Genomic DNA, 12774 nt, shown 5'->3' with positions numbered 1-12774 from the left:
CATAAGGAGAGCAATATAATGGAGAGGTTGTAGACTTAAGCGAGTTACTATAAGATCATCTATGTTTTTCAGTGAAATAAAAAAAATCTAGAATAGGAAGGTTGATGAGCTCCTCAAAAAAAAAAAAAAAATATAATATAGCTTGCATTCATGAAGCTACTATAAATTTACCATGATGGAAGCACAAATGATCCTCTTGGAATAGGAAGGGTTCATGCTACAAAACACTAGGGATGAAACTACAATTGTTTCACTAGCAACATCTAAGCTAGGATCCTTCCTATCAATTTTATATGTAGTTCTAATAGCATCCATATTCCCTATCCTCTATAGACATTTATGGTCATTGTAGGGATCACCGGCTTGAATAATTTAAGGAAAGTCTCAATAATGTATATACCCAATTGAGATAGAGATAATGATTCATGACTAAAAGCATTCACAGAGTTTAAACTTTATACCTAAACAAATATACTGCTTGGGTGAGCAGTAGTCTTGAGAAGATATTTTATGGCCCTAGCATATGGAAGTCTTTTCATTGGAGAGCTCACTACCATGAATCTACCAAATTCTAAATAGCTCCAAGAGAGCATTGAGCTATTTAAGTTAAAATTGGGCATAGATTATTGAGCTAGAAGAGGAGACATTCTTGGGCACTAAGGCTTGACATAAAATTGAAAGTTGGTTGATGGGGTTAATGGGGTGTGATGGAAGGATTGTGATACTTAGACACTATTTTTTCTAGATAGATCAGAATAAGCTTGGGTCAGTGCTATTTCTCTTTGATTGGGAATGACATGAGGAATATTTATCACATCTCTCCTTAAGGAATGACGGTCTCCCATGTAATGAGAAGATCCATGGTGACAATTGAATTATTCTATTTAAATATAAATATATGAGAAAAGAATAGACTCACTGAAAGAAATGTTGGAAGATTAAGGGCTCATTGGTTTTTACTATATTCTAAAAAAAAATTAAGTGGAAAAAAAATTTAAACTTATTTGCATAAGAAATGATGGCAAGTCAAGGTCCTCCCTAAATGATCTACACAAAATTTACTTAGACCTTGTAAATGATCTACACAAAGTTTACTTAGACCAACCACTAGTTATGAAAATAAGAGGAAAGGTAAAAGAACCACACAATGTGGTTTGAGATTTGTCTCATACTTTATTCATGCGATAATTCTATAAGAGGTTCTTCTTGGAACCACCTGTACCATGTGCTTCCCCTCAACATATTAAAGCCAAGTCAAGTAATGACCAAACTTTGTGTCAAGAGTTTGTCTTAGCATTGGCTTGAACAATATGGTATTCTTGCTTTCAATAATGATTATGACACATAATGTGAATGGGATATAAGTAAAATGCATAAATGTTTTGTTGATCAAATGCTACAATCTACAGTAAAATACAAGCTCACCATGCTTAACTAACCAAGGCAGACTATTGTCTAGCATACATATGTCTATCTAGTATGTAGAGGTAAGGCTTTTAGAATTCAGTAGTTGACCTTCCAACAAATGGTGCAAACATGCTACTACAGAATTTGTCTGCAACCAAGCTTTAAACATGGATATCCAAATAAACAAAGCCATCATAGTAGCTAAAACTTAAACAAGCATGAAATTCAAGGAAGTAATTTCCATTGCTTGATTTAATAAAACCAAAAATTTACAAAAGAAATAGTCATCAATAATTATATATAGTTACAAAAAAATAAGGATTGATTTTAGATGGTTTGAGTGTTAAAGTCAACTTTTTCAGTTTCTCTTAGTTGACTGTATAGGTTATCCTAAGCATACCAAGGCTATCATGCTATATTTTTTTTCAATGTATTTATACTCCAAGTTTAGAAAATATGAATTGTTGGATCATAATTTAATTCCTAATCCAAGCTTGCTATTTGCAAAATGAGTGTTTGATCCCATTTTCTTTTAGAAAGTCTTCCATTGAACTTTCTTGTGTCATAACTTTGTGGACAATGTGTTGGTCTAGGTATTCTCTATTGAAATCTCTTGTGTCATGCTTTTTTAGACAATACAATGATCCAAGCATTCTATGCTCATTCTCCAAATCTTTCTTAGCAATTGATGTCTTTTCTACCTCATCTTCACAATTTTTTGTGTCACTTCAAGATGTCCAAACTTATAAAATAGCATATCTATGCCAATTTTTAAAATAGATATTTGACTAATAGAATAATATAAAGTAGATCTTTCTTTCTACTTGGTTTTGCTATCATTCTCCCTACACAACACGCAATGGATTCACAACAAAAATAAGCTTCTCTAACTATGGACAAGATGGGCCAGCCAATGATAACATAGAATCAGCCTACTATGTTTAACTGTCATACAAATAAGCAAGAAGAACATAAGTACATATCAGCAATGACCTATTAAGTTTTTTTAGGACAATAAAATGCATTTTTTTAATGTAAAAGAACATTAAATGTTTTGCACATTCTTTTGAAACCTTTGGACACGAGTTTCCTACAAAAGAGCATGGTTTTTCTAGCATATCTAGCAACCATATGGGTTACTGTTCTATCTCCTATTTTTTCCTATAATGGGACCCCAAATACATTGATCCAAGGGGTTTCTATATTTCTCTATCGATATATATTAAGAGAAGAAAAGAAATCTAGCCTTTATGGATTCATCATAAATCATAATATGATCATCTATAAGGAAAGGCCTCTAACTTAAATCTTTCTTAGTTTTTCTAGAATTTAAAATTTCCCTTCTTTATTAACAAATGATTATATTGTAAAACCCTCTTAGCAATATCATAATTTGACTTTCTACGGAAAAATTGTCCTCATTATCAATGATTACATTCTTGAAATTCAGTTGACATGTATTTTCTTCTCCTTTGCATAGGTTGCTAGGATTCCTTTACTTACAAGACTTCATTTCCTTTCTTTAGTTTCTTCTATGCTATTACTTTAAAAGCTTTTGTTGATCTTGATGGAGCCTACTTTTTTACAAACTTAGAGCTCCCATCTTAGCACAATGATTCAAATTATAAAAAATAATGGACATTAAGCATGGAAAAAACATCAAATGTAGAAATGATTCATGAAGTTCATGATGCAGGTGCATCATAGGGACATCTTAAGAAGTCTAGGAATGGAATTGAAGATAATGCATACAGCATTGAACTTTAAATTGGATGAAATTTTACTTGTAGGTACTTGTGATAATATGTAAAATGAGGGAAGACTTGACAACAATCATGGCTATTGTGTTGTTCAAGATCGCATGGTTCTTGCAAATGTTAATGGAAGCTTAGCGACATACCAATTTAGTTGTATTAATGAGGAAGGACAAATGGAATCAGTAGGACCTCTGAAGGAAATTGTAATATCATAGAAACTAGATATACACATATTGTAAATAAATATTATTTTCTATGTGTTAAGCTTTACAGTCTCAGACAATAGGAGTATTTAACATGCTTGACTTGTAAGTATATGTGCACTCTTGTGAAGAGATAGAAGCCTGTATATGACATGTGGAGTCAAGAGGGCATGAAGAGGAAATCAAGAATAGTAGAAAAAACATATTCATAGGCTGGCTACAGTATAATAGTTCCAATAATGTCATGCTCTATATGCAATTATTTCATAAAACATATCAATTAATAAAAGGATAGCTCCATTGATGTCTACCACCTACAACACTCAGAAGCCCATGCCAATAGCAGAGTTATATCTTTGTCAAACATACAAGCTCCCGCCTACACCTTTACTTTGAATGTCTTAGACTAAATTATTATATCTTTACTCATTTAGCTTAGGATGTAGCAGTATAATAGTTCCGGTGTCATGCTCTATATGCAATGATTTCATAAAATGTATCAGTTGAGAAAAAGACAACTCCATTGATGTCTACCAGCTACAATACTCAAAACCCCATGCCAATAACATAGTTATATCTTTGTAAAACATACAAGCTCAATTATTATATCTTTACTCATTTAGCTTAGGACATAAATATTTAATTTAAACTAGACTAATCTAAGTCCTATAAGGATTATTAAAATTATCTACATTTATTTATCCAAATTAAAAAAATTATCAATAATTAGAAATAATTTACGAATAAACAATTTTTAAAAAATTAAACATTTAATGACAAATGAAAATCTATTTTTTATTTTACTTTGAGGCAATATAAGACAAGAGGAAACCTATTTTTTAGTTTGTTTGTTGTTCCATTTGTAATTTAAGGTCCCCAATGCTACTTTTATCCCTTACCATTGTAAGAATAGGGCCCCAAAATGTGAGAAATTATGAATCTACAAACAAAAATGTACTCATTGAGTCAGTTGAGAAAATGTCAACATACAAGCAAAAAAATTTGATAAATGGTTGATGTTGGAAAATATTTATTGGCAAAATGCACAAAATCAAATTATAATAAATTTAAAATTTGCCATGTTTGTAAATATTTTGATGTTGTATACTAGGAGAAAAATAATTAAAAAACAAATCTTAAGCAATTCCAAATCGAAATTCATGCAAAGACCTAAGCACGTATATATTTGGTCAAATGCTAAAATGAGCGACAAAATATATTGCATTTTTTTCAAAAATATTATCATCATATGAGCATTTATTTACACTTCAAGAGACTACTTGATGGATTGCAAGTTTTGGCGTAAGATATATAGGGATTTCTTTGTAGAGTAAATCATTACTAGAGCCATGCAAAAATACAAAATTCTAATGAGTTGAGAGACTTTACATCGATTTAATTTATTTTTTATTTAGCTCAATGGGTTTGAAAAACTATAAGAAAGTGGCATGGTTACCAAATAGGATACTAAGAAAAATTAAAAGTGAAACACCAAAAACCTCAATCAAAAAGATAGTAGAATAGTTTTTCCTACAATATGCAGAGTTATTAATTTCAGAAACCAAGAATTCTATTTATTCTAATGAGGGATGGATTCATGTTGAATCACTACTCATGAAACATGGGTCAATAAGTTTGACTCAAAAACTACACAGTTAAATCTTGATAGCAATATCACACATCAATAAAATTTATCCTATATTATGTAGTGCATACATATTTTTAATTTCATTTTTATTAATTATTCTTATTTTCTCATTAGTCCGTATGCATTTTGCTATGGGTTTTATATTTTATCTATTAAGAATTTTAAAAGAAAACTATTGCAACCAATGAACAAATGGTAGTTTAAAATTATTAACACATTGTAATGTTTTTTTTATTGCCCAGGCTAGAGTGGACTGGAACGATAAAATAGACAACTAAAATGCAAGAATAATGTAAGATTACTTAATACTTTTTAAATATGACATTTAATACTATAGTTTCAACTGTCGTGGGTGAATGCCTTTCCATTTATAGTTCCAGATTGTTCCTAAATTTCTTGTGAATTGTTGTAGACCTTTTGGATCTATTCTAAAGTCTACGATGATTTTTAAGTTCCCTGCAAAAAAAAGTGAAAATTGATTTGATATTTGTTTTTCCTTTTGGGGTCACTATCAAAAGTTATCTGTAATTTTTTGTTGTCATCAAATTTGTGAGGATTTGACAGATTATTGAAATATAATTTTGTAGATAAATTTGTGCAAGGTTTTCTCCCACTTCCACATTGAGATTTTGTGTTAAGTTGTACAAATATTAGGTTTGTTAAGGATATCTATGGTAGTAGAGCTTAAATCTGGCATGATTTCCCCCATTTCATAGTGTAGTCTTTAGATTTTAAGATAAAGGAGAGGTGATTGCATTGGTTTTTCTATGATTAGAATTCTTAAGTCATTGGTTTCTGTTATTTAAATTTGAAAAATGAAGATTTTGTTATTCTATTTGTGGTGGCTATTTCTTTCATGCCACTCCAAAATTATTCAACCATTAGGATAACTGTTACGCAATGTTATAGTTTTCCATTTATTTAAACTCTTTTTTATGTTATTGTCTGTCTCAGTGTCTACAGGTTCGGTGATGTATAGGGTATTTTTTTTGGTGGTAGGCAAGTTTATATATATTGTGATTTCTCCATTAAAAAATTTCTCATCTTTTCAAATGTATTGCACTATATCATATTTTTGAGCTAGAGAAAGATTTTAGATTTGTAATAATAGAGTAAGGATGAATGTATTAGAAGAGTTGATTAAGTGAATAGATATATGCAACGACTAATGGAGGATTCACTACCTAGTTGGAACATCATGGAGTTTAACATTAACCATCCACTGTGGACTGCATCATCTAGAATTCGTCATATAGCTTAAAAGGTGTGATACAGTGACAATCACTCTTTGTTATTTGTATTTGGATATCTCGGATGGAAGAGAAAATACTCTAGAACAATATGGTGCTCTTGATATTTTAATGGTAATCTTGTTTACTCTTTTAACAAAGTACAAAACTGGGGGTGAAATTCATGGGCTTCTTGTTTGATATTAAATTTTAGTCTTTTTGAAGGCAAACAGGCATGGTGCAAAAGATGGTGGTTAGCATGTAAGTCGAGTCATTTTTATAAAATGTTAAATTCCTCATTAGTTTGTTGTCTCTATTTTACTTACTGATTTTATGATTCGGCATTCCCTAGAAAACACATAGAATTTGAGCATTTCTTAATGCAGTCGGTCAGGTGATTACATTTTGACATACCAATGAACACATAGGCCTCTCCTGTTGCGTTAAATTTCATTATTATTTTTTTATCGATAAGACCTTGGAAATTGGTAGTGATGATGAAACCTCGACGACACGCAGGTTCCATCAAGGTCTTGGTTGAGATATGAAGAGCGTGCAAGAGAAATATTTTTGATGTCATCCACTACGAAATTTGTCGTGGAATGCCTTTGGCCATTATGAACAAAAAACATCGAACAGGTTGAAACTCTCAAGGGTTCTTGTTGTGACGTTCATCATCATGTTGAAGAGTAGTAGATAGATTTTAGATCAACTAATTATATAGTATGGGTCATGTGAACTATTATCATGATGTTAAATAAAAGTAGATGAGATTTATATCAATTATAGCTCCTACAAACTATTATTAAGATTTTCAACAAAAGTAGAATAATTTTTAATCAACTAATTATATGCTATAGGTCCTATGAACTATTATTGTACTATTAAATAAAAGTAAATGGATTTGAGATTAGCTAATTATACTATTATAGGTTTTATCAACTAATATCATGATATTAAAGAGTAGTAGAATAATTTAGATAAGCTCATTATACATCATGAAGCAATTTAAATCTAATACTTTAAGGAAACTCTCTGATAAAAATAGCAGTTATTTTTTTAAGAAATAGAAAATTGATTTGAAACCAATCCATTATATAGTTTATCAAACATCCAAGTTTAGATAAATAAACATAGATACACATGTACAATTATAATTAATTTATATATTTATAATGCATGATACATTAATTTTTATTAATGAGTAGTAACCTTTTTAATAGATAGATCATTTTTAATATATAAAATTTTAGATTATACTATTTTTCATGTTATATTGATTGATCAATATTATTGTATTGTTGTTATGCATCTTTTGAGAATAGACATATGGGAAAATAATTTTTTATTGCTTGATAATAAAAGAATGTTTAAAATTATAGGTATCCTTTAGCTATGTATTTTTAAAGAACAAAATTTATGAAAAAATAATTCTTAAAAACTTTGTTAGAATAGAAACTACATGGTCTCTACCTTGTCTTGTGATGTATGTAAGAAGTAGGTCCTAGGCCTTGATATAATCTCTTGTGTCATGCTTTTTTGGTCAATACATTGATCCAAGCATTCTATGCTGATTCTCCAAATTTTTCTTAGCAATTGATGTCTTTTCTACCTCATCTTCAAAAAAAATTTTGTCACTTTAAGATGTCCAAACTTATAAACTAGCATATCTATGCCAATTTTTAAAATAGATATTTGACTAATAGCATAATATAAAGTAGATCTTTCTTTCTACTTGTTTTTGTTATCATTCCCCCTACACAACACGCAGTGGATTCACAACAATAAAATAAGCTTCTCTAACTATGGACAAGATGGGCCAGCCAATGATAACATACAATCAGCCTACTGTGTTTAATTGTCATACAAATAAGCAAGAAGAACATAAGTACATATCAGAAATGACCTATTAAGTTGTTTTAGGACCATAAAATGCAATTTTTAATTTAAAAGAACATTAAATGTGTTACACATTCTTTTGAAACCTTTGGACACGAGTTTCCTACGAAAGAGCATGGTTTTTCTAGCATATGGAGCAACCATATGGGCTACTATTCTATCTCCTATTTTTTCCTCTAATGGGACCCCAAATACATGGATCCAAGGGGTTTCTAGATTTCTCTATCGATATATATTAAGAGAAGAAAAGAAATCTAGCCTTTATGGATTCATCATAAATCATAATATGATCATCTATAAGGAAAGGCCTCTAACTTAAATCTTTCTCAGTTTTAATAGAATTTAAAATTTACCTTCTTTATTAACAAATGATTATGTTGTAAAACCCTCTTAGCAATATCATAATTTGACTTTCTATGGAAAAATTGTCCTCATGATCAATGATTACGTTCTTGTAATTCAATTGACATGTATTTTCTTCTCCTTTGCACAGATTGCTAGGATCCTTTTATTTACAAGAATTCATTTCTTTTCTTTAGTTTCTTCTATGCTATTACTTTAAAAGCTTTTGTTGATCTTGATGGAGCCTACACTTTTACTAAATTAGAGCTCCCATCTTAGCACAATGATTCAAATTATAACAAAAATTGGACATTAAGCATGGAGAAAACATCAAATGTAGAAATGATTCATGAAGTTCATGATGCAGGTAAGAAACTACATGGTCTCTACCTTGTCTTGTGATGTATGTAAGAATTAGGTCTTAGGCCTTGATATAATCTCTAACATTTTGTTCAAATTTTTTCAAATTTATAAATTTCAATCTTATATTAAAATAGATTAGAAAAGTTCAATTAGATCTATCAACTAAGTCTGAAAGATTAATACACATTTAAATGAAATGATGCATCAAGAAATTTAAATTTTATATTTAAGAATGTCTTTTAATTTTTATAAATTTTATTCTACTTATAAATCTCAATTTTAACGTTTATCAAAATATGAAGAAAATAAAAAACAAAATTTCATGAAATGTTATCTATTTTCTCCTTAATATTTGAAGTTAGGTTTTACTATTAAATTTTTAAATCAAAGATTAGAAAATTATATAAGTAATATTAAGAAGATATAAGTTTTTTGTTAAAAGAAATTAAATGCGTAGAATTATGGCAATAAGAAAGAATCAAACAAATCTTCTTCTCTTTCAAATACCAATTTATTGCTATATATGCATAGCTTAATTCTTGTCATTTTGATACTGACCATTTTTTATCCTTACATTATAGATATCAGAAAAAAATTAACTATGGATGCTCAACAAAATAATTCTGAGAACACTATCACAAGCTCACTTCTTCCAAACGACTTGGTGCAATCAAGCCAAATTGTTCAAACTTATTTGGATAGATTGGGAACAATCATTTATGAGCCTTGTAAAAAAATTACAGATGAAATTCATAATGTGAGCTTTCATGTTCGAGGTGTCCAAGATTCTCAAATCTTTTAGATGGGACAATATACAAAGGAAATTCATGATGCATGGAAGAAATCATTTGGGTTCTTTGAATTTATGAAAGACATCTGCTATGATGAAGAGCACATGGATGGCGAAAATAACCTTTTCCTCATTGATAAATTTCACATGTTTTGCGTCACTATAATGGAATCTAGGAGTCATATTATTTGACATTATCATTTTTTTATTATTAATTTGTTTGTTCGACTTATCAATTTTGATGAACGTATGTTATTTTTCCTTTGTCTTAAATAAATTTAGTATTATACATACAAGACTATTTGGTATTTAGTATACTTGTAGATCTTATCTATAGAAAAAAGTTCCTCCTATATGTATTTGTGAATTGTTAAACTATTAATTAGAAATGAATAAATATCTATCTTATCTAAAGTACAATGCCACTAAATTAATGTGATATTTTAAACCAATTTTATAAAAAATAATTTACTAAATCTACTATTTTTTTAATGTTTGGTTACAAATTTATAAATCAAGTATGAATTTCCAATCGGATCAAGAAAGAAGACAATACCAAATGGAGCAACAAAGAGCATACCAGAGAGAATACCAGAGAGAGTATCGTAGACGACGACAAGAACAAATGACACAAGCTGAAAGAGAAGAAGAAAGATGAAGGAAAAATGAAGTCCGACGACTAAATTATGCTAGAAGGGTAGGATGTCTAATACAAGAATTGGAATTACAAAATAGGGATAGAATTACTCGTCAACGAACATCCGATGAAGTATCTCATTTTGAAACACAACATAGACATGAAGTTGATTTTGAATCAAGTGAGAGGTACAATCAAGCATTACCTGTAGTTGTGGAAATGAGTCACCAGAATGAAAATTCAAGAACAACAGAGCGTGTTCCTAAAACACCTCATCCTACAAGCCAAAATAGGATAAATTTAGGCGGATAAGGCAACAGAGAAAATATACAAAACCCAACTGTATTTCTTAAGGATAATTTCTATAGATCTCAAATGAAGTTTCGACAACAACTGGATAGCTTGAAAATGCCACAGATGTGTTATATTTGTCAGGAATGCTATCTACGAATGAAAGTGGTCTGTACATGAGAAGGTCCAGTATGCAATAGATGTTGACAAGAAAAGGGAAACAATTGTGTTCTTCAAGGCTGTGATCAATCGGCCGCCTTCCGCAGGCAATTTCTAGTGTAACCGCCCAAAAGCTGTACACGTCAGCTTCTGGACTGGTTTTCCCTATTATGTAGCACTCTAGAGCAACATACCCCCGCGTGACCGCCACCATGGTTGTATGGGAATCCTCCTAGTCACGTTCCATCAGTCTCGCCAAACCAAAATCACCCAACTTGGCATTGAAATCAGAATCCATCATTACGTTGCTTGCCTTCACGTCTCGATGAACGACACGCTGGTCCCACTCTTCGTGGAGATAAACAAGAGCAGAGGCAATGTCACAGGCGATACTATATCTTCGGCTCCAATCAAGCGTATCCTCCTGTTCCCCAAAAATGTGTTTATCCCGATTCCCATTTGGAGAGTACTCGTAGACCAGAAGTAACTCTCCCTTTTCGTGGCACCATCCTAAAAGCTGCACAAGATTACGGTGTCTCAACCTGCTGATTGTTTGAACTTCGGAGACATACTCCTTTCTTCCTTGTCTCGATCCTTGAGCTATTCTTTTCACAGCCAGCGCGTCCCCTGTGCCGGGCAGGATTCCTTTGTAAACGCTGCCGAAGCCGCCTTGTCCAAGCTTTTCTTTCTCGCAGAAATTTCTTGTCGCGGCACTGAGCTCGTCGTAGGAAAAGCTTCGGGGGCCATGAGAACAGCATTCGTCGAGCTCTGGATCGCTCTCTTCCCTAGCCTTACGTTCTCTTCCCCTTTTTCTGAAATACTGCCACCAGCGAACAACTATGAAGCCACATAGGACCACAACAACGAAGAACACGCATATCAAATAAACTTTCACGGAAAATCTGTTTGCATTGCCATTTCTAAGTAATTCACCAGGAGGTCCGACTTCCCACGAATATTTAGAAGTAAAATTCCAAACTTTTACGGTGTGCGTCTCTGTGTACTCTCCAATGGCAGCCGAGAAGCCAATCTTGATGTACTGTGCTAGACAGTTGCTCAGGTCTATTGTGTGGTTAAATAGAGGGATTTTGGGTTTAGAAGAATTATACCAGAGAAAGAAGTGCAGAACCTTTTCTACACCGTCATAATCCACCCAGGCATCCCATGTCGCGTTTGTGAGATTTTGGTCTGTAGAGCGATTGAATAGACTAGATGTATTGAGCGGAAAAATCAACTTCGAAAAAATGCTATTGACGTTGATCCCAACATGATTGTCATCAAGATCCCAATCGTTGTTGCATGTATCAAACTCCACAGCAACCATCTGATAAGATGATTGTTTAAAGCTTTCCTCATTAAACAAGCCAAGAAATCCACCGTAAGCGTCCTCTGGTGGTTCCAGTTCGAATGGTGCCATGAAGAGCGCAAGTCCATCTGTATGATTATCGTATATTTCGTTTTTCAGATCTATAATTAATTGAAAGTAAGTTGAAAAATTGGCCAGAGCCGCAGTAGACCTATTCCATAGCGGAATACGGTCAGTATAATATGCCCAGCCGGAACTGTTCTTAAGGTTCCCTGATGCTTCATTTCATGTAAGCTGCAGGGCTCCTTGATTACTCTCTTGATATGTCGCATCATTTTTCCTTTCTATACCTGTTAGAGGAGGGAAGCTAAAAGTAACGTTTCCTGCATGCGATGATAATAGGAAAAGAGCAACATAGGTTAAGAAAAGGAAGGCCCGTGTAGGGTGAGTGAATTTAGCCATCCTAATATGTGATTTAGAGGGTCTCTGAGGGTAATTTGTGAGCAATTATATTTTGTAGTGCCTTTCATAGGAAGAAGGCTATTGCAATTGTTCAGCCGATTCCATTTCGAGATAGGAACGAACACATAGGCTTCTCTCTTCATTATTATCTTACAGGATTAGGACCTGCCGATTGGTTAGTCGGGATGGACCTTGGATGGCCCGCAGATTTCATCGAGCTCTTCGTGGACGTAGGGATCAGAGCCCAAGAAAACTCTTTTTGATATCAAGCAACGTATAAT

At 32.1% G+C, this 12774-nt stretch overlaps 1 pseudogene; it reads right to left on the bottom strand.

Moving 5' to 3' along the window:
* Positions 1-10957: 10957 nt before the first annotated feature.
* Positions 10958-12366, bottom strand: LOC149558922 (L-type lectin-domain containing receptor kinase IX.1 pseudogene; annotated as a pseudogene).
* Between the last annotated feature and the right edge of the window lie 408 nt (positions 12367-12774).

Source organism: Cupressus sempervirens, chromosome 5 (genome assembly GCF_028749045.1).
Source record: "Cupressus sempervirens isolate cs-2001-9-10 chromosome 5, ASM2874904v1, whole genome shotgun sequence".
NCBI classification, from domain to species: domain Eukaryota; kingdom Viridiplantae; phylum Streptophyta; class Pinopsida; order Cupressales; family Cupressaceae; genus Cupressus; species Cupressus sempervirens.
The sequence above is the reverse complement of the archived record's forward strand: the minus strand, read 5'-3'. Positions and strand labels throughout refer to the sequence as shown.